The sequence below is a fragment of the Hyla sarda genome, unplaced genomic scaffold (assembly GCF_029499605.1).
Source record: "Hyla sarda isolate aHylSar1 unplaced genomic scaffold, aHylSar1.hap1 scaffold_784, whole genome shotgun sequence".
Classification (NCBI taxonomy): domain Eukaryota; kingdom Metazoa; phylum Chordata; class Amphibia; order Anura; family Hylidae; genus Hyla; species Hyla sarda.
Genome location: NW_026610808.1, coordinates 64,306 through 88,973, shown reverse-complemented (window position 1 = coordinate 88,973; position 24,668 = coordinate 64,306). Strand labels below are relative to the sequence as shown.

Genomic DNA, 24,668 nt, shown 5'->3' with positions numbered 1-24,668 from the left:
GAGCGAGTGAGTGAGAGAGTGAGAGTGAGTGAGAGTGAATGAGTGAGTGAGTGATTGAGTGAGTGAGTGAGTGAGTGAGTGAGAACAAATGAGTTAAAGCAAGTGAGTGAGAGAGATCGAATGAATGAAAGTCTGAATGACAGAAAGAAAAAAGGATGAAGAAAGAAGCATGAAGAAAAAAAAATGTATATGGAGTTGCTGACATGAGTGCAATCTACAAAGCCGTTGAGGCTGATCCTCATGGGAGGATTATTGCACCAGGACCCTTAGCACTTTTAAAATGCCATTCAATGCCACGGGCTAGATGTAAACTGCAGATGACCATGTTGTGGTAGTTACCATGGATACCCAAGTGATGTGTGAGCTAACACATAGGCCCAACAGATTCCAAGAAGGCCAGAATCACCAGCGGCACCACCATCGATTGTCAGGTCACCCGGATTCAGCAAATACCAGAGTCCAAAATGATGCAGGTTTATACTGTTAATTTTCAGTTTATCGTTACAGTTGGTGTTATTCCATGTCGGAAGGGACGCAGCTACAGCCAGTGGGGTAACTAGAGACAGGCAGGCAGCTATGTGCAACAAAGGTAGGCGTGTTGTTTTCATATGCAGATCTGAAATATTGTCTTATATGCAAGAGGAGGAGTGATGGGGGTTCAGGCAAAAGCCAGGCTATGGATTGCATTGCTAAATGCTCCATCAGAGTGCAATGGTCGCCTGTCCTTTTTTTAAGTGATGATGTGGGTTTAGCCTGTGCTGTATGTATGTATGGGTGGCTGACTGCCACCCACCCAGAAAGTGTATGGGAGGCTGGTTGGCTGCCAGCCTTCCTTCCATTCCTATGAGTAATGTGAGTGCTCATGAAGGGGACATGGTTGGGTCCACCCCTTTCCTGGTTATCCCCTCTAGGCCTTTTGGCTTAGATCAAGTGTAAAAAAAGAAAGGATCTTGCGACAGATCGCATCCTGAGGCACGTTTTTTTTTGTGTGAATACTTGCACTTGGGTGACTTGTGAGCACATACTGATACATACGTTCCCTATCTGGGGACCATAAATTAAATGGATTTTTGAGAAAGGGAGCTGATTTGGAAGCTTGCTTCTGTCGCCCTATGCATTGACCCGATGTGGCAGTATCTTCGGGTAGTGAACAGTGCACCACCCCATTCCAGTGTTAAACAAGAAAGATTCTCATTTAATCCTCCGTGGGTGAGAATTTGAGTTTGAGAATTGGAGACCAAAATGATGAGTTGCACTGACTGGTTTATGAACGTCTATTCATTTAGCGTTTTAATGACCATGTTTGCACACTGATTGGTGTAAAAAAATAAAATAAAACTAAATAATAATAATCTAGCACACCTGTGCAGGTTTGACATGACATGACAGGTAGCTGTCTTGTGGGTGGTGCTGAATCCTGTTAAATGACATGAGGGTCTCATGCCTATACACAAGGGTGTGTCATTGCTGTTGCTTGACCATGCATTGGTTTCTGTGGTCAGTGAATGATAAAAACAAAATTTACCATCCATTGATGGATGGGAAATCCGCCATGAGGCATTTGTTTTTAGAAACTGCTGCTCACAACCAATGTTGCAATGGAGTGTCTCCATATGCTGGTGGTATTGGAAAGGCATTAGTGCTATGACAGGGTCTGAAGAAGAAGAAGAAGAAGAAGAAGAAGAAGACGGAAAAAAATATATATAAAAAGAAAAAGAGAGAGAGAGAGAGAGACTGACTTAGTGAGCGAGTGAGTGAGAGAGTGAGAGTGAGTGAGAGTGAATGAGTGAGTGAGTGATTGAGTGAGTGAGTGAGTGAGTGAGTGAGAACAAATGAGTTAAAGCAAGTGAGTGAGAGAGATCGAATGAATGAAAGTCTGAATGACAGAAAGAAAAAAGGATGAAGAAAGAAGCATGAAGAAAAAAAAATGTATATGGAGTTGCTGACATGAGTGCAATCTACAAAGCCGTTGAGGCTGATCCTCATGGGAGGATTATTGCACCAGGACCCTTAGCACTTTTAAAATGCCATTCAATGCCACGGGCTAGATGTAAACTGCAGATGACCATGTTGTGGTAGTTACCATGGATACCCAAGTGATGTGTGAGCTAACACATAGGCCCAACAGATTCCAAGAAGGCCAGAATCACCAGCGGCACCACCATCGATTGTCAGGTCACCCGGATTCAGCAAATACCAGAGTCCAAAATGATGCAGGTTTATACTGTTAATTTTCAGTTTATCGTTACAGTTGGTGTTATTCCATGTCGGAAGGGACGCAGCTACAGCCAGTGGGGTAACTAGAGACAGGCAGGCAGCTATGTGCAACAAAGGTAGGCGTGTTGTTTTCATATGCAGATCTGAAATATTGTCTTATATGCAAGAGGAGGAGTGATGGGGGTTCAGGCAAAAGCCAGGCTATGGATTGCATTGCTAAATGCTCCATCAGAGTGCAATGGTCGCCTGTCCTTTTTTTAAGTGATGATGTGGGTTTAGCCTGTGCTGTATGTATGTATGGGTGGCTGACTGCCACCCACCCAGAAAGTGTATGGGAGGCTGGTTGGCTGCCAGCCTTCCTTCCATTCCTATGAGTAATGTGAGTGCTCATGAAGGGGACATGGTTGGGTCCACCCCTTTCCCGGTTATCCCCTCTAGGCCTTTTGGCTTAGATCAAGTGTAAAAAAAGAAAGGATCTTGCGACAGATCGCATCCTGAGGCACGTTTTTTTTTTGTGTGAATACTTGCACTTGGGTGACTTGTGAGCACATACTGATACATACGTTCCCTATCTGGGGACCATAAATTAAATGGATTTTTGAGAAAGGGAGCTGATTTGGAAGCTTGCTTCTGTCGCCCTATGCATTGACCCGATGTGGCAGTATCTTCGGGTAGTGAACAGTGCACCACCCCATTCCAGTGTTAAACAAGAAAGATTCTCATTTAATCCTCCGTGGGTGAGAATTTGAGTTTGAGAATTGGAGACCAAAATGATGAGTTGCACTGACTGGTTTATGAACGTCTATTCATTTAGCGTTTTAATGACCATGTTTGCACACTGATTGGTGTAAAAAAATAAAATAAAACTAAATAATAATAATCTAGCACACCTGTGCAGGTTTGACATGACATGACAGGTAGCTGTCTTGTGGGTGGTGCTGAATCCTGTTAAATGACATGAGGGTCTCATGCCTATACACAAGGGTGTGTCATTGCTGTTGCTTGACCATGCATTGGTTTCTGTGGTCAGTGAATGATAAAAACAAAATTTACCATCCATTGATGGATGGGAAATCCGCCATGAGGCATTTGTTTTTAGAAACTGCTGCTCACAACCAATGTTGCAATGGAGTGTCTCCATCTGCTGGTGGTATTGGAAAGGCATTAGTGCTATGACAGGGTCTGAAGAAGAAGAAGAAGAAGAAGAAGAAGACGGAAAAAAATATATATAAAAAGAAAAAGAGAGAGAGAGAGAGAGACTGACTTAGTGAGCGAGTGAGTGAGAGAGTGAGAGTGAGTGAGAGTGAATGAGTGAGTGAGTGATTGAGTGAGTGAGTGAGTGAGTGAGAACAAATGAGTTAAAGCAAGTGAGTGAGAGAGATCGAATGAATGAAAGTCTGAATGACAGAAAGAAAAAAGGATGAAGAAAGAAGCATGAAGAAAAAAAAATGTATATGGAGTTGCTGACATGAGTGCAATCTACAAAGCCGTTGAGGCTGATCCTCATGGGAGGATTATTGCACCAGGACCCTTAGCACTTTTAAAATGCCATTCAATGCCACGGGCTAGATGTAAACTGCAGATGACCATGTTGTGGTAGTTACCATGGATACCCAAGTGATGTGTGAGCTAACACATAGGCCCAACAGATTCCAAGAAGGCCAGAATCACCAGCGGCACCACCATCGATTGTCAGGTCACCCGGATTCAGCAAATACCAGAGTCCAAAATGATGCAGGTTTATACTGTTAATTTTCAGTTTATCGTTACAGTTGGTGTTATTCCATGTCGGAAGGGACGCAGCTACAGCCAGTGGGGTAACTAGAGACAGGCAGGCAGCTATGTGCAACAAAGGTAGGCGTGTTGTTTTCATATGCAGATCTGAAATATTGTCTTATATGCAAGAGGAGGAGTGATGGGGGTTCAGGCAAAAGCCAGGCTATGGATTGCATTGCTAAATGCTCCATCAGAGTGCAATGGTCGCCTGTCCTTTTTTTAAGTGATGATGTGGGTTTAGCCTGTGCTGTATGTATGTATGGGTGGCTGACTGCCACCCACCCAGAAAGTGTATGGGAGGCTGGTTGGCTGCCAGCCTTCCTTCCATTCCTATGAGTAATGTGAGTGCTCATGAAGGGGACATGGTTGGGTCCACCCCTTTCCCGGTTATCCCCTCTAGGCCTTTTGGCTTAGATCAAGTGTAAAAAAAGAAAGGATCTTGCGACAGATCGCATCCTGAGGCACATTTTTTTTTGTGTGAATACTTGCACTTGGGTGACTTGTGAGCACATACTGATACATACGTTCCCTATCTGGGGACCATAAATTAAATGGATTTTTGAGAAAGGGAGCTGATTTGGAAGCTTGCTTCTGTCGCCCTATGCATTGACCCGATGTGGCAGTATCTTCGGGTAGTGAACAGTGCACCACCCCATTCCAGTGTTAAACAAGAAAGATTCTCATTTAATCCTCCGTGGGTGAGAATTTGAGTTTGAGAATTGGAGACCAAAATGATGAGTTGCACTGACTGGTTTATGAACGTCTATTCATTTAGCGTTTTAATGACCATGTTTGCACACTGATTGGTGTAAAAAAATAAAATAAAACTAAATAATAATAATCTAGCACACCTGTGCAGGTTTGACATGACATGACAGGTAGCTGTCTTGTGGGTGGTGCTGAATCCTGTTAAATGACATGAGGGTCTCATGCCTATACACAAGGGTGTGTCATTGCTGTTGCTTGACCATGCATTGGTTTCTGTGGTCAGTGAATGATAAAAACAAAATTTACCATCCATTGATGGATGGGAAATCCGCCATGAGGCATTTGTTTTTAGAAACTGCTGCTCACAACCAATGTTGCAATGGAGTGTCTCCATCTGCTGGTGGTATTGGAAAGGCATTAGTGCTATGACAGGGTCTGAAGAAGAAGAAGAAGAAGAAGAAGAAGACGGAAAAAAATATATATAAAAAGAAAAAGAGAGAGAGAGAGAGAGACTGACTTAGTGAGCGAGTGAGTGAGAGAGTGAGAGTGAGTGAGAGTGAATGAGTGAGTGAGTGATTGAGTGAGTGAGTGAGTGAGTGAGAACAAATGAGTTAAAGCAAGTGAGTGAGAGAGATCGAATGAATGAAAGTCTGAATGACAGAAAGAAAAAAGGATGAAGAAAGAAGCATGAAGAAAAAAAAATGTATATGGAGTTGCTGACATGAGTGCAATCTACAAAGCCGTTGAGGCTGATCCTCATGGGAGGATTATTGCACCAGGACCCTTAGCACTTTTAAAATGCCATTCAATGCCACGGGCTAGATGTAAACTGCAGATGACCATGTTGTGGTAGTTACCATGGATACCCAAGTGATGTGTGAGCTAACACATAGGCCCAACAGATTCCAAGAAGGCCAGAATCACCAGCGGCACCACCATCGATTGTCAGGTCACCCGGATTCAGCAAATACCAGAGTCCAAAATGATGCAGGTTTATACAGTTAATTTTCAGTTTATCGTTACAGTTGGTGTTATTCCATGTCGGAAGGGACGCAGCTACAGCCAGTGGGGTAACTAGAGACAGGCAGGCAGCTATGTGCAACAAAGGTAGGCGTGTTGTTTTCATATGCAGATCTGAAATATTGTCTTATATGCAAGAGGAGGAGTGATGGGGGTTCAGGCAAAAGCCAGGCTATGGATTGCATTGCTAAATGCTCCATCAGAGTGCAATGGTCGCCTGTCCTTTTTTTAAGTGATGATGTGGGTTTAGCCTGTGCTGTATGTATGTATGGGTGGCTGACTGCCACCCACCCAGAAAGTGTATGGGAGGCTGGTTGGCTGCCAGCCTTCCTTCCATTCCTATGAGTAATGTGAGTGCTCATGAAGGGGACATGGTTGGGTCCACCCCTTTCCCGGTTATCCCCTCTAGGCCTTTTGGCTTAGATCAAGTGTAAAAAAAGAAAGGATCTTGCGACAGATCGCATCCTGAGGCACGTTTTTTTTTGTGTGAATACTTGCACTTGGGTGACTTGTGAGCACATACTGATACATACGTTCCCTATCTGGGGACCATAAATTAAATGGATTTTTGAGAAAGGGAGCTGATTTGGAAGCTTGCTTCTGTCGCCCTATGCATTGACCCGATGTGGCAGTATCTTCGGGTAGTGAACAGTGCACCACCCCATTCCAGTGTTAAACAAGAAAGATTCTCATTTAATCCTCCGTGGGTGAGAATTTGAGTTTGAGAATTGGAGACCAAAATGATGAGTTGCACTGACTGGTTTATGAACGTCTATTCATTTAGCGTTTTAATGACCATGTTTGCACACTGATTGGTGTAAAAAAATAAAATAAAACTAAATAATAATAATCTAGCACACCTGTGCAGGTTTGACATGACATGACAGGTAGCTGTCTTGTGGGTGGTGCTGAATCCTGTTAAATGACATGAGGGTCTCATGCCTATACACAAGGGTGTGTCATTGCTGTTGCTTGACCATGCATTGGTTTCTGTGGTCAGTGAATGATAAAAACAAAATTTACCATCCATTGATGGATGGGAAATCCGCCATGAGGCATTTGTTTTTAGAAACTGCTGCTCACAACCAATGTTGCAATGGAGTGTCTCCATCTGCTGGTGGTATTGGAAAGGCATTAGTGCTATGACAGGGTCTGAAGAAGAAGAAGAAGAAGAAGAAGAAGAAGAAGACGGAAAAAAATATATATAAAAAGAAAAAGAGAGAGAGAGAGAGAGACTGACTTAGTGAGCGAGTGAGTGAGAGAGTGAGAGTGAGTGAGAGTGAATGAGTGAGTGAGTGATTGAGTGAGTGAGTGAGTGAGTGAGAACAAATGAGTTAAAGCAAGTGAGTGAGAGAGATCGAATGAATGAAAGTCTGAATGACAGAAAGAAAAAAGGATGAAGAAAGAAGCATGAAGAAAAAAAAATGTATATGGAGTTGCTGACATGAGTGCAATCTACAAAGCCGTTGAGGCTGATCCTCATGGGAGGATTATTGCACCAGGACCCTTAGCACTTTTAAAATGCCATTCAATGCCACGGGCTAGATGTAAACTGCAGATGACCATGTTGTGGTAGTTACCATGGATACCCAAGTGATGTGTGAGCTAACACATAGGCCCAACAGATTCCAAGAAGGCCAGAATCACCAGCGGCACCACCATCGATTGTCAGGTCACCCGGATTCAGCAAATACCAGAGTCCAAAATGATGCAGGTTTATACTGTTAATTTTCAGTTTATCGTTACAGTTGGTGTTATTCCATGTCGGAAGGGACGCAGCTACAGCCAGTGGGGTAACTAGAGACAGGCAGGCAGCTATGTGCAACAAAGGTAGGCGTGTTGTTTTCATATGCAGATCTGAAATATTGTCTTATATGCAAGAGGAGGAGTGATGGGGGTTCAGGCAAAAGCCAGGCTATGGATTGCATTGCTAAATGCTCCATCAGAGTGCAATGGTCGCCTGTCCTTTTTTTAAGTGATGATGTGGGTTTAGCCTGTGCTGTATGTATGTATGGCTGGCTGACTGCCACCCACCCAGAAAGTGTATGGGAGGCTGGTTGGCTGCCAGCCTTCCTTCCATTCCTATGAGTAATGTGAGTGCTCATGAAGGGGACATGGTTGGGTCCACCCCTTTCCCGGTTATCCCCTCTAGGCCTTTTGGCTTAGATCAAGTGTAAAAAAAGAAAGGATCTTGCGACAGATCGCATCCTGAGGCACGTTTTTTTTTGTGTGAATACTTGCACTTGGGTGACTTGTGAGCACATACTGATACATACGTTCCCTATCTGGGGACCATAAATTAAATGGATTTTTGAGAAAGGGAGCTGATTTGGAAGCTTGCTTCTGTCGCCCTATGCATTGACCCGATGTGGCAGTATCTTCGGGTAGTGAACAGTGCACCACCCCATTCCAGTGTTAAACAAGAAAGATTCTCATTTAATCCTCCGTGGGTGAGAATTTGAGTTTGAGAATTGGAGACCAAAATGATGAGTTGCACTGACTGGTTTATGAACGTCTATTCATTTAGCGTTTTAATGACCATGTTTGCACACTGATTGGTGTAAAAAAATAAAATAAAACTAAATAATAATAATCTAGCACACCTGTGCAGGTTTGACATGACATGACAGGTAGCTGTCTTGTGGGTGGTGCTGAATCCTGTTAAATGACATGAGGGTCTCATGCCTATACACAAGGGTGTGTCATTGCTGTTGCTTGACCATGCATTGGTTTCTGTGGTCAGTGAATGATAAAAACAAAATTTACCATCCATTGATGGATGGGAAATCCGCCATGAGGCATTTGTTTTTAGAAACTGCTGCTCACAACCAATGTTGCAATGGAGTGTCTCCATCTGCTGGTGGTATTGGAAAGGCATTAGTGCTATGACAGGGTCTGAAGAAGAAGAAGAAGAAGAAGAAGAAGACGGAAAAAAATATATATAAAAAGAAAAAGAGAGAGAGAGACTGACTTAGTGAGCGAGTGAGTGAGAGAGTGAGAGTGAGTGAGAGTGAATGAGTGAGTGAGTGATTGAGTGAGTGAGTGAGTGAGTGAGTGAGAACAAATGAGTTAAAGCAAGTGAGTGAGAGAGATCGAATGAATGAAAGTCTGAATGACAGAAAGAAAAAAGGATGAAGAAAGAAGCATGAAGAAAAAAAAATGTATATGGAGTTGCTGACATGAGTGCAATCTACAAAGCCGTTGAGGCTGATCCTCATGGGAGGATTATTGCACCAGGACCCTTAGCACTTTTAAAATGCCATTCAATGCCACGGGCTAGATGTAAACTGCAGATCATGTTGTGGTAGTTACCATGGATACCCAAGTGATGTGTGAGCTAACACATAGGCCCAACAGATTCCAAGAAGGCCAGAATCACCAGCGGCACCACCATCGATTGTCAGGTCACCCGGATTCAGCAAATACCAGAGTCCAAAATGATGCAGGTTTATACTGTTAATTTTCAGTTTATCGTTACAGTTGGTGTTATTCCATGTCGGAAGGGACGCAGCTACAGCCAGTGGGGTAACTAGAGACAGGCAGGCAGCTATGTGCAACAAAGGTAGGCGTGTTGTTTTCATATGCAGATCTGAAATATTGTCTTATATGCAAGAGGAGGAGTGATGGGGGTTCAGGCAAAAGCCAGGCTATGGATTGCATTGCTAAATGCTCCATCAGAGTGCAATGGTCGCCTGTCCTTTTTTTAAGTGATGATGTGGGTTTAGCCTGTGCTGTATGTATGTATGGGTGGCTGACTGCCACCCACCCAGAAAGTGTATGGGAGGCTGGTTGGCTGCCAGCCTTCCTTCCATTCCTATGAGTAATGTGAGTGCTCATGAAGGGGACATGGTTGGGTCCACCCCTTTCCCGGTTATCCCCTCTAGGCCTTTTGGCTTAGATCAAGTGTAAAAAAAGAAAGGATCTTGCGACAGATCGCATCCTGAGGCACGTTTTTTTTTGTGTGAATACTTGCACTTGGGTGACTTGTGAGCACATACTGATACATACGTTCCCTATCTGGGGACCATAAATTAAATGGATTTTTGAGAAAGGGAGCTGATTTGGAAGCTTGCTTCTGTCGCCCTATGCATTGACCCGATGTGGCAGTATCTTCGGGTAGTGAACAGTGCACCACCCCATTCCAGTGTTAAACAAGAAAGATTCTCATTTAATCCTCCGTGGGTGAGAATTTGAGTTTGAGAATTGGAGACCAAAATGATGAGTTGCACTGACTGGTTTATGAACGTCTATTCATTTAGCGTTTTAATGACCATGTTTGCACACTGATTGGTGTAAAAAAATAAAATAAAACTAAATAATAATAATCTAGCACACCTGTGCAGGTTTGACATGACATGACAGGTAGCTGTCTTGTGGGTGGTGCTGAATCCTGTTAAATGACATGAGGGTCTCATGCCTATACACAAGGGTGTGTCATTGCTGTTGCTTGACCATGCATTGGTTTCTGTGGTCAGTGAATGATAAAAACAAAATTTACCATCCATTGATGGATGGGAAATCCGCCATGAGGCATTTGTTTTTAGAAACTGCTGCTCACAACCAATGTTGCAATGGAGTGTCTCCATCTGCTGGTGGTATTGGAAAGGCATTAGTGCTATGACAGGGTCTGAAGAAGAAGAAGAAGAAGACGGAAAAAAATATATATAAAAAGAAAAAGAGAGAGAGAGAGAGAGACTGACTTAGTGAGCGAGTGAGTGAGAGAGTGAGAGTGAGTGAGAGTGAATGAGTGAGTGAGTGATTGAGTGAGTGAGTGAGTGAGTGAGAACAAATGAGTTAAAGCAAGTGAGTGAGAGAGATCGAATGAATGAAAGTCTGAATGACAGAAAGAAAAAAGGATGAAGAAAGAAGCATGAAGAAAAAAAAATGTATATGGAGTTGCTGACATGAGTGCAATCTACAAAGCCGTTGAGGCTGATCCTCATGGGAGGATTATTGCACCAGGACCCTTAGCACTTTTAAAATGCCATTCAATGCCACGGGCTAGATGTAAACTGCAGATGACCATGTTGTGGTAGTTACCATGGATACCCAAGTGATGTGTGAGCTAACACATAGGCCCAACAGATTCCAAGAAGGCCAGAATCACCAGCGGCACCACCATCGATTGTCAGGTCACCCGGATTCAGCAAATACCAGAGTCCAAAATGATGCAGGTTTATACTGTTAATTTTCAGTTTATCGTTACAGTTGGTGTTATTCCATGTCGGAAGGGACGCAGCTACAGCCAGTGGGGTAACTAGAGACAGGCAGGCAGCTATGTGCAACAAAGGTAGGCGTGTTGTTTTCATATGCAGATCTGAAATATTGTCTTATATGCAAGAGGAGGAGTGATGGGGGTTCAGGCAAAAGCCAGGCTATGGATTGCATTGCTAAATGCTCCATCAGAGTGCAATGGTCGCCTGTCCTTTTTTTAAGTGATGATGTGGGTTTAGCCTGTGCTGTATGTATGTATGGGTGGCTGACTGCCACCCACCCAGAAAGTGTATGGGAGGCTGGTTGGCTGCCAGCCTTCCTTCCATTCCTATGAGTAATGTGAGTGCTCATGAAGGGGACATGGTTGGGTCCACCCCTTTCCCGGTTATCCCCTCTAGGCCTTTTGGCTTAGATCAAGTGTAAAAAAAGAAAGGATCTTGCGACAGATCGCATCCTGAGGCATGTTTTTTTTTGTGTGAATACTTGCACTTGGGTGACTTGTGAGCACATACTGATACATACGTTCCCTATCTGGGGACCATAAATTAAATGGATTTTTGAGAAAGGGAGCTGATTTGGAAGCTTGCTTCTGTCGCCCTATGCATTGACCCGATGTGGCAGTATCTTCGGGTAGTGAACAGTGCACCACCCCATTCCAGTGTTAAACAAGAAAGATTCTCATTTAATCCTCCGTGGGTGAGAATTTGAGTTTGAGAATTGGAGACCAAAATGATGAGTTGCACTGACTGGTTTATGAACGTCTATTCATTTAGCGTTTTAATGACCATGTTTGCACACTGATTGGTGTAAAAAAATAAAATAAAACTAAATAATAATAATCTAGCACACCTGTGCAGGTTTGACATGACATGACAGGTAGCTGTCTTGTGGGTGGTGCTGAATCCTGTTAAATGACATGAGGGTCTCATGCCTATACACAAGGGTGTGTCATTGCTGTTGCTTGACCATGCATTGGTTTCTGTGGTCAGTGAATGATAAAAACAAAATTTACCATCCATTGATGGATGGGAAATCCGCCATGAGGCATTTGTTTTTAGAAACTGCTGCTCACAACCAATGTTGCAATGGAGTGTCTCCATCTGCTGGTGGTATTGGAAAGGCATTAGTGCTATGACAGGGTCTGAAGAAGAAGAAGAAGAAGAAGAAGAAGAAGACGGAAAAAAATATATATAAAAAGAAAAAGAGAGAGAGAGAGAGAGACTGACTTAGTGAGCGAGTGAGTGAGAGAGTGAGAGTGAGTGAGAGTGAATGAGTGAGTGAGTGATTGAGTGAGTGAGTGAGTGAGTGAGAACAAATGAGTTAAAGCAAGTGAGTGAGAGAGATCGAATGAATGAAAGTCTGAATGACAGAAAGAAAAAAGGATGAAGAAAGAAGCATGAAGAAAAAAAAATGTATATGGAGTTGCTGACATGAGTGCAATCTACAAAGCCGTTGAGGCTGATCCTCATGGGAGGATTATTGCACCAGGACCCTTAGCACTTTTAAAATGCCATTCAATGCCACGGGCTAGATGTAAACTGCAGATGACCATGTTGTGGTAGTTACCATGGATACCCAAGTGATGTGTGAGCTAACACATAGGCCCAACAGATTCCAAGAAGGCCAGAATCACCAGCGGCACCACCATCGATTGTCAGGTCACCCGGATTCAGCAAATACCAGAGTCCAAAATGATGCAGGTTTATACTGTTAATTTTCAGTTTATCGTTACAGTTGGTGTTATTCCATGTCGGAAGGGACGCAGCTACAGCCAGTGGGGTAACTAGAGACAGGCAGGCAGCTATGTGCAACAAAGGTAGGCGTGTTGTTTTCATATGCAGATCTGAAATATTGTCTTATATGCAAGAGGAGGAGTGATGGGGGTTCAGGCAAAAGCCAGGCTATGGATTGCATTGCTAAATGCTCCATCAGAGTGCAATGGTCGCCTGTCCTTTTTTTAAGTGATGATGTGGGTTTAGCCTGTGCTGTATGTATGTATGGGTGGCTGACTGCCACCCACCCAGAAAGTGTATGGGAGGCTGGTTGGCTGCCAGCCTTCCTTCCATTCCTATGAGTAATGTGAGTGCTCATGAAGGGGACATGGTTGGGTCCACCCCTTTCCCGGTTATCCCCTCTAGGCCTTTTGGCTTAGATCAAGTGTAAAAAAAGAAAGGATCTTGCGACAGATCGCATCCTGAGGCACGTTTTTTTTTGTGTGAATACTTGCACTTGGGTGACTTGTGAGCACATACTGATACATACGTTCCCTATCTGGGGACCATAAATTAAATGGATTTTTGAGAAAGGGAGCTGATTTGGAAGCTTGCTTCTGTCGCCCTATGCATTGACCCGATGTGGCAGTATCTTCGGGTAGTGAACAGTGCACCACCCCATTCCAGTGTTAAACAAGAAAGATTCTCATTTAATCCTCCGTGGGTGAGAATTTGAGTTTGAGAATTGGAGACCAAAATGATGAGTTGCACTGACTGGTTTATGAACGTCTATTCATTTAGCGTTTTAATGACCATGTTTGCACACTGATTGGTGTAAAAAAATAAAATAAAACTAAATAATAATAATCTAGCACACCTGTGCAGGTTTGACATGACATGACAGGTAGCTGTCTTGTGGGTGGTGCTGAATCCTGTTAAATGACATGAGGGTCTCATGCCTATACACAAGGGTGTGTCATTGCTGTTGCTTGACCATGCATTGGTTTCTGTGGTCAGTGAATGATAAAAACAAAATTTACCATCCATTGATGGATGGGAAATCCGCCATGAGGCATTTGTTTTTAGAAACTGCTGCTCACAACCAATGTTGCAATGGAGTGTCTCCATCTGCTGGTGGTATTGGAAAGGCATTAGTGCTATGACAGGGTCTGAAGAAGAAGAAGAAGAAGACGGAAAAAAATATATATAAAAAGAAAAAGAGAGAGAGAGAGAGAGACTGACTTAGTGAGCGAGTGAGTGAGAGAGTGAGAGTGAATGAGTGAGTGAGTGATTGAGTGAGTGAGTGAGAACAAATGAGTTAAAGCAAGTGAGTGAGAGAGATCGAATGAATGAAAGTCTGAATGACAGAAAGAAAAAAGGATGAAGAAAGAAGCATGAAGAAAAAAAAATGTATATGGAGTTGCTGACATGAGTGCAATCTACAAAGCCGTTGAGGCTGATCCTCATGGGAGGATTATTGCACCAGGACCCTTAGCACTTTTAAAATGCCATTCAATGCCACGGGCTAGATGTAAACTGCAGATGACCATGTTGTGGTAGTTACCATGGATACCCAAGTGATGTGTGAGCTAACACATAGGCCCAACAGATTCCAAGAAGGCCAGAATCACCAGCGGCACCACCATCGATTGTCAGGTCACCCGGATTCAGCAAATACCAGAGTCCAAAATGATGCAGGTTTATACTGTTAATTTTCAGTTTATCGTTACAGTTGGTGTTATTCCATGTCGGAAGGGACGCAGCTACAGCCAGTGGGTAACTAGAGACAGGCAGGCAGCTATGTGCAACAAAGGTAGGCGTGTTGTTTTCATATGCAGATCTGAAATATTGTCTTATATGCAAGAGGAGGAGTGATGGGGGTTCAGGCAAAAGCCAGGCTATGGATTGCATTGCTAAATGCTCCATCAGAGTGCAATGGTCGCCTGTCCTTTTTTTAAGTGATGACGTGGGTTTAGCCTGTGCTGTATGTATGTATGGGTGGCTGACTGCCACCCACCAGAAAGTGTATGGGAGGCTGGTTGGCTGCCAGCCTTCCTTCCATTCCTATGAGTAATGTGAGTGCTCATGAAGGGGACATGGTTGGGTCCACCCCTTTCCCGGTTATCCCCTCTAGGCCTTTTGGCTTAGATCAAGTGTAAAAAAGAAAGGATCTTGCGACAGATCGCATCCTGAGGCACGTTTTTTTTGTGTGAATACTTGCACTTGGGTGACTTGTGAGCACATACTGATACATACGTTCCCTATCTGGGGACCATAAATTAAATGGATTTTGAGAAAGGGAGCTGATTTGGAAGCTTGCTTCTGTCGCCCTATGCATTGACCCGATGTGGCAGTATCTTCGGGTAGTGAACAGTGCACCACCCCATTCCAGTGTTAAACAAGAAAGATTCTCATTTAATCCTCCGTGGGTGAGAATTTGAGTTTGAGAATTGGAGACCAAAATGATGAGTTGCACTGACTGGTTTATGAACGTCTATTCATTTAGCGTTTTAATGACCATGTTTGCACACTGATTGGTGTAAAAAAATAAAATAAAACTAAATAATAATAATCTAGCACACCTGTGCAGGTTTGACATGACATGACAGGTAGCTGTCTTGTGGGTGGTGCTGAATCCTGTTAAATGACATGAGGGTCTCATGCCTATACACAAGGGTGTGTCATTGCTGTTGCTTGACCATGCATTGGTTTCTGTGGTCAGTGAATGATAAAAACAAAATTTACCATCATTGATGGATGGGAAATCCGCCATGAGGCATTTGTTTTTAGAAAACTGCTGCTCACAACCAATGTTGCAATGGAGTGTCTCCATCTGCTGGTGGTATTGGAAAGGCATTAGTGCTATGACAGGGTCTGAAGAAGAAGAAGAAGAAGAAGAAGAAGAAGACGGAAAAAAATATATATAAAAAGAAAAGAGAGAGAGAGAGAGAGACTGACTTAGTGAGCGAGTGAGTGAGAGAGTGAGAGTGAGTGAGAGTGAATGAGTGAGGTGAGTGATTGAGTGAGTGAGTGAGTGAGTGAGAACAAATGAGTTAAAGCAAGTGAGTGAGAGAGATCGAATGAATGAAAGTCTGAATGACAGAAAGAAAAAAGGATGAAGAAAGAAGCATGAAGAAAAAAAAATGTATATGGAGTTGCTGACATGAGTGCAATCTACAAAGCCGTTGAGGCTGATCCTCATGGGAGGATTATTGCACCAGGACCCTTAGCACTTTTAAAATGCCATTCAATGCCACGGGCTAGATGTAAACTGCAGATGACCATGTTGTGGTAGTTACCATGGATACCCAAGTGATGTGTGAGCTAACACATAGGCCCAACAGATTCCAAGAAGGCCAGAATCACCAGCGGCACCACCATCGATTGTCAGGTCACCCGGATTCAGCAAATACCAGAGTCCAAAATGATGCAGGTTTATACTGTTAATTTTCAGTTTATCGTTACAGTTGGTGTTATTCCATGTCGGAAGGGACGCAGCTACAGCCAGTGGGGTAACTAGAGACAGGCAGGCAGCTATGTGCAACAAAGGTAGGCGTGTTGTTTTCATATGCAGATCTGAAATATTGTCTTATATGCAAGAGAGGAGTGATGGGGGTTCAGGCAAAAGCCAGGCTATGGATTGCATTGCTAAATGCTCCATCAGAGTGCAATGGTCGCCTGTCCTTTTTTTAAGTGATGATGTGGGTTTAGCCTGTGCTGGTATGTATGGGTGGCTGACTGCCACCCACCCAGAAAGTGTATGGGAGGCTGGTTGGCTGCCAGCCTTCCTTCCATTCCTATGAGTAATGTGAGTGCTCATGAAGGGGACATGGTTGGGTCCACCCCTTTCCCGGTTATCCCCTCTAGGCCTTTTGGCTTAGATCAAGTGTAAAAAAAGAAAGGATCTTGCGACAGATCGCATCCTGAGGCACGTTTTTTTTTGTGTGAATACTTGCACTTGGGTGACTTGTGAGCACATACTGATACATACGTTCCCTATCTGGGGACCATAAATTAAATGGATTTTTGAGAAAGGGAGCTGATTTGGAAGCTTGCTTCTGTCGCCCTATGCATTGACCCGATGTGGCAGTATCTTCGGGTAGTGAACAGTGCACCACCCCATTCCAGTGTTAAACAAGAAAGATTCTCATTTAATCCTCCGTGGGTGAGAATTTGAGTTTGAGAATTGGAGACCAAAATGATGAGTTGCACTGACTGGTTTATGAACGTCTATTCATTTAGCGTTTTAATGACCATGTTTGCACACTGATTGGTGTAAAAAAATAAAATAAAACTAAATAATAATAATCTAGCACACCTGTGCAGGTTTGACATGACATGACAGGTAGCTGTCTTGTGGGGTGGTGCTGAATCCTGTTAAATGACATGAGGGTCTCATGCCTATACACAAGGGTGTGTCATTGCTCTTGCTTGACCATGCATTGGTTTCTGTGGTCAGTGAATGATAAAAACAAAATTTACCATCCATTGATGGATGGGAAATCCGCCATGAGGCATTTGTTTTTAGAAACTGCTGCTCACAACCAATGTTGCAATGGAGTGTCTCCATCTGCTGGTGGTATTGAAAGGCATTTAGTGCTATGACAGGGTCTGAAGAAGAAGAAGAAGAAGAAGAAGAAGAAGAAGACGGAAAAAAATATATATAAAAAGAAAAAGAGAGAGAGAGAGAGAGACTGACTTAGTGAGCGAGTGAGTGAGAGAGTGAGAGTGAGTGAGAGTGAATGAGTGAGTGAGTGATTGAGTGAGTGAGTGAGTGAGAACAAATGAGTTAAAGCAAGTGAGTGAGAGAGATCGAATGAATGAAAGTCTGAATGACAGAAAGAAAAAAGGATGAAGAAAGAAGCATGAAGAAAAAAAAATGTATATGGAGTTGCTGACATGAGTGCAATCTACAAAGCCGTTGAGGCTGATCCTCATGGGAGGATTATTGCACCAGGACCCTTAGCACTTTTAAAATGCCATTCAATGCCACGGGCTAGATGTAAACTGCAGATGACCATGTTGTGGTAGTTACCATGGATACCCAAGTGATGTGTGAGCTAACACATAGGCCCAACAGATTCCAAGAAGGCCAGAATCACCAGCGGCACCACCATCGATTGTCAGGTCACCCGGATTCAGCAAATACCAGAGTCCAAAATGATGCAGGTTTATACTGTTAATTTTTCAGTTTATCGTTACAGTTGGTGTTATTCCATGTCGGAAGGGACGCAGCTACAGCCAGTGGGGTAACTAGAGACAGGCAGGCAGCTATGTGCAACAAAGGTAGGCGTGTTGTTTTCATATGCAGATCTGAAATATTGTCTTATATGCAAGAGGAGGAGTGATGGGGGTTCAGGCAAAAGCCAGGCTATGGATTGCATTGCTAAATGCTCCATCAGAGTGCAATGGTCGCCTGTCCTTTTTTTAAGTGATGATGTGGGTTTAGCCTGTGCTGTATGTATGTATGGGTGGCTGACTGCCACCCACCCAGAAAGTGTATGGGAGGCTGGTTGGCTGCCAGCCTTCCTTCCATTCCTATGAGTAATGTGAGTGCTCATGAAGGGGACATGGTTGGGTCCACCCCTTTCCCGGTTATCCCCTCTAGGCCTTTTGGCTTAGATCAAGTGTAAAAAAAAGAAAGGATCTTGCGACAGATCGCATCCTGAGGCACGTTTTTTTTTGTGTGAATACTTGCACTTGGGTGACTTGTGAGCACATACTGATACATACGTTCCCTATCTGGGGACCATAAATTAAATGGATTTTTGAGAAAGGGAGCTGATTTGGAAGCTTGCTTCTGTCGCCCTATGCATTGACCCGATGTGGCAGTATCTTCGGGTAGTGAACAGTGCACCACCCCATTCCAGTGTTAAACAAGAAAGATTCTCATTTAATCCTCCGTGGGCTGAGAATTTGAGTTTGAGAATTGGAGACCAAAATGATGAGTTGCACTGACTGGTTTATGAACGTCTATTCATTTAGCGTTTTAATGACCATGTTTGCACACTGATTGGTGTAAAAAAATAAAATAAAACTAAATAATAATAATCTAGCACACCTGTGCAGGTTTGACATGACATGACAAGGTAGCTGTCTTGTGGGTGGTGCTGAATCCTGTTAAATGACATGAGGGTCTCATGCCTATACACAAGGGTGTGTCATTGCTGTTGCTTGACCATTGCATTGGTTTCTGTGGTCAGTGAATGATAAAAACAAAATTTACCATCCATTGATGGGATGGGAAATCCGCCATGAGGCATTTGTTTTTAGAAACTGCTGCTCACAACCAATGTTGCAATGGAGTGTCTCCATCTGCTGGTGGTATTGGAAAGGCATTAGTGCTATGACAGGGTCTGAAGAAGAAGAAGAAGAAGAAGAAGAAGAAGAAGAAGAAGACGGAAAAAAATATATATAAAAAGAAAAAGAGAGAGAGAGAGAGAGACTGACTTAGTGAGCGAGTGAGTGAGAGAGTGAGAGTGAGTGAGAGTGAATGAGTGAGTGAGTGATTGAGTGAGTGAGTGAGTGAGTGAGAACAAATGAGTTAAAGCAAGTGAGTGAGAGAGATCGAATGAATGAAAGTCTGAATGACAGAAAGAAAAAAGGATGAAGAAAGAAGCATGAAGAAAAAAAAATGTATATGGAGTTGCTGACATGAGTGCAATCTACAAAGCCGTTGAGGCTGATCCTCATGGGAGGATTATTGCACCAGGACCCTTAGCACTTTTAAAATGCCATTCAATGCCACGGGCTAGATGTAAACTGCAGATGACCATGTTGTGGTAGTTACCATGGATACCCAAGTGATGTGTGAGCTAACACATAGGCCCAACAGATTCCAAGAAGGCCAGAATCACCAGCGGCACCACCATCGATTGTCAGGTCACCCGGATTCAGCAAATACCAGAGTCCAAATGATGCAGGTTTATACTGTTAATTTTCAGTTTATCGTTACAGTTGGTGTTATTCCATGTCGAAGGGACGCAGCTACAGCCAGTGGGGTAACTAGAGACAGGCAGGCAGCTATGTGCAACAAAGGTAGGCGTGTTGTTTTCATATGCAGATCTGAAATATTGTCTTATATGCAAGAGGAGGAGTGATGGGGGTTCAGGCAAAAGCCAGGCTATGGATTGCATTGCTAAATGCTCCATCAGAGTGCAATGGTCGCCTGTCCTTTTTTTAAGTGATGATGTGGGTTTAGCCTGTGCTGTATGTATGTATGGGTGGCTGACTGCCACCCACCCAGAAAGTGTATGGGAGGCTGGTTGGCTGCCAGCCTTCCTTCCATTCCTATGAGTAATGTGAGTGCTCATGAAGGGGACATGGTTGGGTCCACCCCTTTCCCGGTTATCCCCTCTAGGCCTTTTGGCTTAGATCAAGTGTAAAAAAAGAAAGGATCTTGCGACAGATCGCATCCTGAGGCACGTTTTTTTTTGTGTGAATACTTGCACTTGGGTGACTTGTGAGCACATACTGATACATACGTTCCCTATCTGGGGACCATAAATTAAATGGATTTTTGAGAAAGGGAGCTGATTTGGAAGCTTGCTTCTGTCGCCCTATGCATTGACCCGATGTGGCAGTATCTTTGGGTAGTGAACAGTGCACCACCCCATTCCAGTGTTAAACAAGAAAGATTCTCATTTAATCCTCCGTGGGTGAGAATTTGAGTTTGAGAATTGGAGACCAAAATGATGAGTTGCACTGACTGGTTTATGAACGTCTATTCATTTAGCGTTTTAATGACCATGTTTGCACACTGATTGGTGTAAAAAAATAAAATAAAACTAAATAATAATAATCTAGCACACCTGTGCAGGTTTGACATGACATGACAGGTAGCTGTCTTGTGGGTGGTGCTGAATCCTGTTAAATGACATGAGGGTCTCATGCCTATACACAAGGGTGTGTCATTGCTGTTGCTTGACCATGCATTGGTTTCTGTGGTCAGTGAATGATAAAAACAAAATTTACCATCCATTGATGGATGGGAAATCCGCCATGAGGCATTTGTTTTTAGAAACTGCTGCTCACAACCAATGTTGCAATGGAGTGTCTCCATCTGCTGGTGGTATTGGAAAGGCATTAGTGCTATGACGGTCTGAAGAAGAAGAAGAAGAAGAAGAAGAAGAAGAAGAAGAAGAAGAAGACGGAAAAAAATATATATAAAAAGAAAAAGAGAGAGAGAGAGAGACTGACTTAGTGAGCGAGTGAGTGAGAGAGTGAGAGTGAGTGAGAGTGAATGAGTGAGTGAGTGATTGAGTGAGTGAGTGAGTGAGTGAGAACAAATGAGTTAAAGCAAGTGAGTGAGAGAGATCGAATGAATGAAAGTCTGAATGACAGAAAGAAAAAAGGATGAAGAAAGAAGCATGAAGAAAAAAAAATGTATATGGAGTTGCTGACATGAGTGCAATCTACAAAGCCGTTGAGGCTGATCCTCATGGGAGGATTATTGCACCAGGACCCTTAGCACTTTTTAAAATGCCATTCAATGCCACGGGCTAGATGTAAACTGCAGATGACCATGTTGTGGTAGTTACCATGGATACCCAAGTGATGTGTGAGCTAACACATAGGCCCAACAGATTCCAAGAAGGCCAGAATCACCAGCGGCACCACCATCGATTGTCAGGTCACCCGGATTCAGCAAAATACCAGAGTCCAAAATGATGCAGGTTTATACTGTTAATTTTCAGTTTATCGTTACAGTTGGTGTTATTCCATGTCGGAAGGGACGCAGCTACAGCCAGTGGGGTAACTAGAGACAGGCAGGCAGCTATGTGCAACAAAGGTAGGCGTGTTGTTTTCATATGCAGATCTGAAATATTGTCTTATATGCAAGAGGAGGAGTGATGGGGGTTCAGGCAAAAGCCAGCTATGGATTGCATTGCTAAATGCTCCATCAGAGTGCAATGGTCGCCTGTCCTTTTTTTAAGTGATGATGTGGGTTTAGCCTGTGCTGTATGTATGTATGGGTGGCTGACTGCCACCCACCCAGAAAGTGTATGGGAGGCTTGTTGGCTGCCAGCCTTCCTTCCATTCCTATGAGTAATGTGAGTGCTCATGAAGGGGACATGGTTGGGTCCACCCCTTTCCCGGTTATCCCCTCTAGGCCTTTTGGCTTAGATCAAGTGTAAAAAAAGAAAGGATCTTGCGACAGATCGCATCCTGAGGCACGTTTTTTTTTGTGTGAATACTTGCACTTGGGTGACTTGTGAGCACATACTGATACATACGTTCCCTATCTGGGGACCATAAATTAAATGGATTTTTGAGAAAGGGAGCTGATTTGGAAGCTTGCTTCTGTCGCCCTATGCATTGACCCGATGTGGCAGTATCTTCGGGTAGTGAACAGTGCACCACCCCATTCCAGTGTTAAACAAGAAAGATTCTCATTTAATCCTCCGTGGGTGAGAATTTGAGTTTGAGAATTGGAGACCAAAATGATGAGTTGCACTGACTGGTTTATGAACGTCTATTCATTTAGCGTTTTAATGACCATGTTTGCACACTGATTGGTGTAAAAAAATAAAATAAAACTAAATAATAATAATCTAGCACACCTGTGCAGGTTTGACATGACATGACAGGTAGCTGTCTTGTGGGTGGTGCTGAATCCTGTTAAATGACATGAGGGTCTCATGCCTATACACAAGGGTGTGTCATTGCTGTTGCTTGACCATGCATTGGTTTCTGTGGTCAGTGAATGATAAAAACAAAATTTACCATCCATTGATGGATGGGAAATCCGCCATGAGGCATTTGTTTTTAGAAACTGCTGCTCACAACCAATGTTGCAATGGAGTGTCTCCATCTGCTGGTGGTATTGGAAAGGCATTAGTGCTATGACAGGGTCTGAAGAAGAAGAAGAAGAAGAAGAAGACGGAAAAAAATATATATAAAAAGAAAAAGAGAGAGAGAGACTGACTTAGTGAGCGAGTGAGTGAGAGAGTGAGAGTGAGTGAGTGAGTGAGTGATTGAGTGAGTGAGTGAGTGAGTGAGAACAAATGAGTTAAAGCAAGTGAGTGAGAGAGATCGAATGAATGAAAGTCTGAATGACAGAAAGAAAAAAGGATGAAGAAAGAAGCATGAAGAAAAAAAAATGTATATGGAGTTGCTGACATGAGTGCAATCTACAAAGCCGTTGAGGCTGATCCTCATGGGAGGATTATTGCACCAGGACCCTTAGCACTTTTAAAATGCCATTCAATGCCACGGGCTAGATGTAAACTGCAGATGACCATGTTGTGGTAGTTACCATGGATACCCAAGTGATGTGTGAGCTAACACATAGGCCCAACAGATTCCAAGAAGGCCAGAATCACCAGCGGCACCACCATCGATTGTCAGGTCACCCGGATTCAGCAAATACCAGAGTCCAAAATGATGCAGGTTTATACTGTTAATTTTCAGTTTATCGTTACAGTTGGTGTTATTCCATGTCGGAAGGGACGCAGCTACAGCCAGTGGGGTAACTAGAGACAGGCAGGCAGCTATGTGCAACAAAGGTAGGCGTGTTGTTTTCATATGCAGATCTGAAATATTGTCTTATATGCAAGAGGAGGAGTGATGGGGGTTCAGGCAAAAGCCAGGCTATGGATTGCATTGCTAAATGCTCCATCAGAGTGCAATGGTCGCCTGTCCTTTTTTTAAGTGATGATGTGGGTTTAGCCTGTGCTGTATGTATGTATGGGTGGCTGACTGCCACCCACCCAGAAAGTGTATGGGAGGCTGGTTGGCTGCCAGCCTTCCTTCCATTCCTATGAGTAATGTGAGTGCTCATGAAGGGGACATGGTTGGGTCCACCCCTTTCCCAGTTATCCCCTCTAGGCCTTTTGGCTTAGATCAAGTGTAAAAAAAGAAAGGATCTTGCGACAGATCGCATCCTGAGGCACGTTTTTTTTTGTGTGAATACTTGCACTTGGGTGACTTGTGAGCACATACTGATACATACGTTCCCTATCTGGGGACCATAAATTAAATGGATTTTTGAGAAAGGGAGCTGATTTGGAAGCTTGCTTCTGTCGCCCTATGCATTGACCCGATGTGGCAGTATCTTCGGGTAGTGAACAGTGCACCACCCCATTCCAGTGTTAAACAAGAAAGATTCTCATTTAATCCTCCGTGGGTGAGAATTTGAGTTTGAGAATTGGAGACCAAAATGATGAGTTGCACTGACTGGTTTATGAACGTCTATTCATTTAGCGTTTTAATGACCATGTTTGCACACTGATTGGTGTAAAAAAATAAAATAAAACTAAATAATAATAATCTAGCACACCTGTGCAGGTTTGACATGACATGACAGGTAGCTGTCTTGTGGGTGGTGCTGAATCCTGTTAAATGACATGAGGGTCTCATGCCTATACACAAGGGTGTGTCATTGCTGTTGCTTGACCATGCATTGGTTTCTGTGGTCAGTGAATGATAAAAACAAAATTTACCATCCATTGATGGATGGGAAATCCGCCATGAGGCATTTGTTTTTAGAAACTGCTGCTCACAACCAATGTTGCAATGGAGTGTCTCCATCTGCTGGTGGTATTGGAAAGGCATTAGTGCTATGACAGGGTCTGAAGAAGAAGAAGAAGAAGAAGAAGAAGAAGACGGAAAAAAATATATATAAAAAGAAAAAGAGAGAGAGAGAGAGAGAGACTGACTTAGTGAGCGAGTGAGTGAGAGAGTGAGAGTGAGTGAGAGTGAATGAGTGAGTGAGTGATTGAGTGAGTGAGTGAGTGAGTGAGAACAAATGAGTTAAAGCAAGTGAGTGAGAGAGATCGAATGAATGAAAGTCTGAATGACAGAAAGAAAAAAGGATGAAGAAAGAAGCATGAAGAAAAAAAAATGTATATGGAGTTGCTGACATGAGTGCAATCTACAAAGCCGTTGAGGCTGATCCTCATGGGAGGATTATTGCACCAGGACCCTTAGCACTTTTAAAATGCCATTCAATGCCACGGGCTAGATGTAAACTGCAGATGACCATGTTGTGGTAGTTACCATGGATACCCAAGTGATGTG

General features: G+C 43.3%; 14 pseudogenes; all 14 read left to right on the top strand.

Annotated features, from left to right (window-relative positions):
• Window positions 1-900: 900 nt before the first annotated feature.
• On the top strand, window positions 901-1,164 carry LOC130346386 (U2 spliceosomal RNA; annotated as a pseudogene).
• Window positions 1,165-2,644: 1,480 nt separating this feature from the next.
• Window positions 2,645-2,909, top strand: LOC130346320 (U2 spliceosomal RNA; annotated as a pseudogene).
• A 1,473-nt stretch (window positions 2,910-4,382) lies between these two features.
• Window positions 4,383-4,646, top strand: LOC130346352 (U2 spliceosomal RNA; annotated as a pseudogene).
• A 1,473-nt stretch (window positions 4,647-6,119) lies between these two features.
• On the top strand, window positions 6,120-6,383 carry LOC130346385 (U2 spliceosomal RNA; annotated as a pseudogene).
• A 1,479-nt stretch (window positions 6,384-7,862) lies between these two features.
• Window positions 7,863-8,126, top strand: LOC130346384 (U2 spliceosomal RNA; annotated as a pseudogene).
• Window positions 8,127-9,594: 1,468 nt separating this feature from the next.
• LOC130346383 (U2 spliceosomal RNA) lies at window positions 9,595-9,858 on the top strand (annotated as a pseudogene).
• A 1,464-nt stretch (window positions 9,859-11,322) lies between these two features.
• On the top strand, window positions 11,323-11,586 carry LOC130346317 (U2 spliceosomal RNA; annotated as a pseudogene).
• Window positions 11,587-13,062: 1,476 nt separating this feature from the next.
• Window positions 13,063-13,326, top strand: LOC130346382 (U2 spliceosomal RNA; annotated as a pseudogene).
• A 1,444-nt stretch (window positions 13,327-14,770) lies between these two features.
• On the top strand, window positions 14,771-15,031 carry LOC130346348 (U2 spliceosomal RNA; annotated as a pseudogene).
• A 1,472-nt stretch (window positions 15,032-16,503) lies between these two features.
• On the top strand, window positions 16,504-16,767 carry LOC130346380 (U2 spliceosomal RNA; annotated as a pseudogene).
• A 1,477-nt stretch (window positions 16,768-18,244) lies between these two features.
• Window positions 18,245-18,509, top strand: LOC130346336 (U2 spliceosomal RNA; annotated as a pseudogene).
• Window positions 18,510-19,996: 1,487 nt separating this feature from the next.
• Window positions 19,997-20,260, top strand: LOC130346342 (U2 spliceosomal RNA; annotated as a pseudogene).
• A 1,488-nt stretch (window positions 20,261-21,748) lies between these two features.
• LOC130346379 (U2 spliceosomal RNA) lies at window positions 21,749-22,012 on the top strand (annotated as a pseudogene).
• Window positions 22,013-23,466: 1,454 nt separating this feature from the next.
• Window positions 23,467-23,730, top strand: LOC130346378 (U2 spliceosomal RNA; annotated as a pseudogene).
• Window positions 23,731-24,668: the final 938 nt, after the last annotated feature.